The sequence below is a fragment of the Pinus tabuliformis genome, chromosome 9 (genome assembly GCF_031772625.1).
Source record: "Pinus tabuliformis cultivar Carrire ecotype Pingquan chromosome 9, CPIR1, whole genome shotgun sequence".
NCBI lineage: Eukaryota > Viridiplantae > Streptophyta > Pinopsida > Pinales > Pinaceae > Pinus > Pinus tabuliformis.
The window spans coordinates 332,210,057-332,215,183 of NC_142307.1; the positions used below are offsets into that span (position 1 = coordinate 332,210,057).

The 5,127-nt window shown below is 41.7% G+C and overlaps 1 pseudogene; it reads left to right on the forward strand.

The window, feature by feature from the left end:
• Window positions 1-227: 227 nt before the first annotated feature.
• On the forward strand, window positions 228-3,435 carry LOC149148555 (G-type lectin S-receptor-like serine/threonine-protein kinase SD2-2 pseudogene; annotated as a pseudogene).
• Window positions 3,436-5,127: the final 1,692 nt, after the last annotated feature.

Consider the following 5,127-nt stretch of genomic DNA (forward strand, 5'->3'; position numbering starts at 1 on the left):
GGAATTGATTTAAAAAGTAATTTGTATATTGTATCTTACCCATTAAGATATTTCTTATATTAATCTTTGGAATGATATGACATTTTAATATTATAAGAATATATTCTGTACTCTCTTGCACTTTACCACATTTTTAATATTATTTGAAACATTTTATCATTTTTTCCATTTTGTATCACAAAGAATATTCCCCTGCTAAAGTGGTTTCCACCAACAAACAACAAATGTTAAAAAATAGGAATAAAGGTTGCCATGTGATCAACGGCTCTTTTACAGTCACTGTACTGCTGCTCCTCTTCGGCACGGGAGTATTTCACTGACTTCTCTGCAAAGCTCTGGAGTGCGCACAGGCTTTCATTTAATGTATGTTGGCGTGCAGAGGATTCGATCCGTGAATCGCTTGGAGCCACACAGAAGATCGGAAGTCCCAATGTTCTGAGCCCTTCGCGTCTAGAAAAGAGCGTCCAGTGCCCAATCTTTTGCGGTTCGAGTCCAAACGCTCCGTAATTGGAACCAGACAGAAGCTCAGCTCAGACGTTCTAAATTTCTGAGACCTTTGCGTCAAGAAAGAAGCGTCCAGAGCTCAATCTTTTGCGATCCGAGTCCAAACGCTCTGTAAAAAAGGGCTCCATGGAATTCTTTTCCTGGTTTTCAAAATAAACTGCGAAAATACCCAATATGTGGAAGCTCTCCGCCATGGCGAGGGACTGAGAAAAGGAAAGAGATATGAAGATAAAATGCCCTTTACATCTGCATTGGTGGTTTCTTGTTTTCTTTTCGGGCGTTATAGGGGCAGCTGATGATACAATAACTCCAGGGTCTGTGCTTACCGGAAACCAGGCAATTGTCTCGAAGAACGGCACATTCGAGCTGGGTTTCTTCAAGCCCAGTGGCGCAGATAAATGGTATGTCGGCATCTGGTATGCCGGAATCTCTCTCAAAACCTACGTCTGGGTGGCCAACCGGGAAACCCCCGTTGGTGCTTCCGCGGCCCTGAAATTCACAGAAGATGGCCGGCTCGCGGTCGTGGATGCCGACAATGCCTCTGTCTGGGAGACAGGAAACCGCCGGAGCGCGGCTTCCCGGGCGGTAATTTTGGACACCGGTAATCTTGTTTTGGAGAGTGGCAATGGCGCTGTTGTGTGGGAGAGCTTCGAGAATCCGACGGACACCTGGCTTCCGGGGATGAAGATTCATTACCAGCAAAGCCTCACGTCGTGGAAAACGGCGACGGATCCGGCGCCCGGCGACTTCAGCCTGCAGCTGAGGCTAACTTCTGGTGCTGGTAAGTTTAGCGAATTCCTGCTAGTTTGGCGGAACTCGTTGCAATACTGGACAAGCGGCAAATGGGATGGCGATAGCTTTTTGTACATTCCGGAAATGACTGTCAAATATATCTACAATTTCACCTTTGTCAATCCGAATTCCTCTCACGGGTATTTTACTTACACAGAATTGCCGCATAGTGCAATGTCTAGATTTGCAGTAGATGTGTTTGGAGAGATTAAGCAGTATACTTGGGATTATCAGACAAATAACTGGAATATGTTTTGGAAAAGGCCTTCTGATACATGTATGGTTTATGGGCTCTGTGGGCCTAACGCAGTTTGTAGTGATAGCAGCGATGACTTACACTATTGTCATTGCTTGGAGGGATTCGAACCCAGAGCCCCCCAGGCTTGGGATTCTCAGGATTGGTCTGGGGGTTGCATTAGGAGTAGTCCATTGAAGTGCAAAACTGATAAGTTTTATGAATTGTGTAATGCCGATTTTAATAGGAGTAGTAGTACTTTGGTCTCTGAAGTTTTGATTGAGTCCTGTAAGAATTTATGTTTGGATAATTGCTCATGTATCGGGTATACGTATAGGGAGGATTTGTTGGAGTGTAGGCTGTTGTGGGGTGATTTGTGGAGTCTCAGAAATTCTTCTGATGAAGATGAGGATGATATTGTTGGTTCTAGTAATTTTGGTAGCAGGAATAGCATATTGTTGTATATTCGGGTCGCTGCATGTGATTTGCCGGAGCATGGTTTTTCCAGGGGTAAGGTGAATCTGAAGGCGTTGATTGGGGCTTTTGCTGGTCTTGTGGCGTTTTCGGTGCTTGTCACACTTAATTATTATGGTTGGAAGCGATGGAAATTGGCAAAGAGTTCCGCTGCAGACGAGGGTTTTGATGCAACGATGCTGACCATTTTTGCATATAAAGAACTGCAAATTGCGACCAGGAATTTTTCTGAGAAGCTGGGGAGTGGAGGGTTTGGGTCTGTTTATAAGGGTACTCTCGCAGGGTCCATCCCAATTGCTGTCAAGAAATTGGAGAGGCCTGAAGGCGGTGAGAAGCAGTTCCGAATGGAGGTGAGCACTATTGGGATGATCCAGCATATAAATCTTGTTCGTCTTAGGGGATTCTGTTCTGAGGGTGATCGGAGACTGTTGGTCTATGATTACATGCCTAATGGGTCTTTGAATGCATTTTTGTTCAAAGAACAGCAGAAATTTCTGGACTGGAAGACCCGGTTTCGAATTGCAGTAGGAACGGCAAGGGCGATTGCATACTTGCACGAAGAATGCAGGGATTGCATCATCCATTGCGATGTCAAGCCAGAAAACATTCTTCTGGATGAAGATTTCAATGCCAAAGTCTCGGATTTTGGGTTGGCAAAACTTGTTGGCAGGGATTTTAGCCGTGTTTTGACAACAATGCGTGGTACTAGAGGCTATTTGGCTCCGGAATGGATATCTGGGCTGCCAATTACGGCCAAGGCTGATGTATACAGCTTTGGAATGACACTCCTGGAGATCATGGGAGGTCGCAGAAACATTGAAACAAGCAACGTGGAATCTGAAAAATGGTTTTTCCCTCCCTGGGCAGCTAAGCAAGTTAGCCTGGGAAACATTATGGAGCTTTTAGATGGCCGCCTTGGGACGGACATTGATGAAGAAGAGGTTAGGCGGACAGCCATGGTGGCCATATGGTGCATTCAGGATGATGAGGATTCAAGGCCTACCATGGGCACAATTGTAAAGATGCTAGAAGGAATTGTTGATGTTTTGACTCCCCCAATACCCAGAACTCTACAATCCCTTATGGATGAAAGTACTGAGGCTCAAGCGATGACTGTTGATTCTGATTTTTCATCACTTGCTTCTTCTCCTTCTTCTATTGTGGTTGTTAATTCTTCCAAAGAGATGGAAGATTGTTCAATAACTTCCCAAGATTGAAGAGTTTGTAGAGGAGTTTGTTGTTTTGTCTGTGGAAATCTACACTGAGAAAACCTCATACCCCTGGTGCAGGGGGTTGCGTTGTATTCTCTTAGTTTTGCAATACAATTCAAAATACAAGTTTATTTCTTAAAGTGTGCCTTTTAAAATGAAGACCTGTTCGTTCTATTGTAGAACAGGTACAGTATATTCAGACTAGAAAATATCAGTAAGTTATATTGTGATATTGATTCGGAAAACATCAATCTTACCATTTTTTGAATTTTGGTTGACAAAGTTTTGTGTGATTATCACAGAGGAATGAGCAAAACTGGCAATAGTAAAAAGGCAAAGGTTTTATGTGTCTCACAAAACAATGGGCAAAACTGACAATAGTTGAAAGGCCACGAAAAATGGCAGTTATTGGTCTTCAAAATTGTTTTAAGAAATTTACCAAAAACTACACTAAGTACATGTCTTCGGAGCATATCTCAAAACATATTTCTATTTGAAATTTGATGTACTATGTAAGCCGTGTTATTGGCACAGACAACTTAAGTTGAATGGATGCCACCCTTTTTCGAGTTAAAATAGTTGACGAGTTAGCAACTCATTTAGCTTGTAACAACTGACATTTTGCAAGAAACTTCATTAATGGTCTTTGCGGTCCTTTCTGCTTTGGCTGCATATGCAAAAATGTTAAATTGGTCATTCATGGCGCATGTTATTTTGTTTGTTGCAACTAAGAGGATTATGTGAGTCTCGATCGGTCCTTCTGCTGCAGCATACTGAATATTCCTGTAATTGGAATTCTCTTATTTACGAATCCAGAAATTGAGTCTGTATTGTTTTACGAGTTATTGTTGTAAAGATCACGCATTGCCAGGGAAAAGACTAGAGCATTTGCTTAAATATAGGGGTCCTTTTGTTTAGGTAGTTTAGTTATCTCAAAGATGTTGCTGGGAGTTCCAGACAACAATTATAATAATGGCTTCCGGCAATAAATACCTATTGCAGGTCTGTGTTGCCTTATGAATTCATCGATGAATCACAATTCACTCCTACCCATCTTAAATATTTATCTATCCCCTTCGGGATGTATATGGAAAAAAAACATAGAAGAAAGAAACAAGAAAAAATTGCTCAAACATTCATGGGGAACAACCACCAAAAACATCCTCCGAGTATTTTCTCCCCTGGACTTGGGGTGAAACAGGTAAGGGCAGGTGATAGCATTGTTTGCTTTATCAATAACGTTCTGATTGTTGCTGGGCAGGATGTCAATTGCGAAGGAATAACTTGGATGGTAGCAGGATATTTGTATGTTGTTCATAGTTCATTTTGTTCTCCATCAGTTCATGCAAAGCTGGAATTGTTGACTCAAAATGATAACGATAACAATCTACAAATTTGAATTTCCTCAGCACTAGGCTTCCAGGTTTTCTGATGAATCATTAAACATACATTATATCCTGAGAGACATTTTCTGTAAAAAAAATTCCAATTTTCAATGCCTTTTCTTTGTATGAAGTCTGAGACAAATCCAAGAAATAGAAATTCTCTATCCACTCCCCAATGTGGAAGTCAAACTCGTGGATGTCCGGATTGAAGTCATAAACATGTCATAAAGTGGGATATCTCCATTCCCCGTTATCAAAAGTATCTGCAACTGTAATGATCCACTGAAAAGATCTATATACCCTTGATCAGTCTACATCAGAAGATGTTCAGTCCTTGAAATACTCCAAACACACCTCTGTAACCGTAATGATCCACTGAAAAGATCTATATACCCTTGATCAGTCTACATCAGAAGATGTTCAGTCCTTGAAATACTCCAAACACACCTCTGTAACCTGCAACTTGATCAATCTACATCAGAAGATGTTCAGTCCTTGAAATACTCCAAACACACCTCTGTAACCT